Here is a 249-nt window from a genome sequence, read left to right on the forward strand (position 1 = left end):
TACATCTTTCTGCCATCCCATTATCACACATGTGCATGGTTATAAGAAAATGTTCTGAAGGGACATGAAGCAAATAATACCAATTTGCAAAATTCTATAGGAATATATTTATACGAATTACAGAATTCTGTATGTATTTACACACCATTACAGAATATCAAGTAAATAACATGAATTGTTCTTTTCTTTTTCCCTCAGATTTTTCTTCAAGTGAATTTTAGTGCTCAAGGAAGGTGCCAGATGGACAGC

Source organism: Corapipo altera, unplaced genomic scaffold (genome assembly GCF_003945725.1).
Source record: "Corapipo altera isolate COAL_440 unplaced genomic scaffold, ASM394572v1 0, whole genome shotgun sequence".
Taxonomy (NCBI): Eukaryota; Metazoa; Chordata; class Aves; order Passeriformes; family Pipridae; genus Corapipo; species Corapipo altera.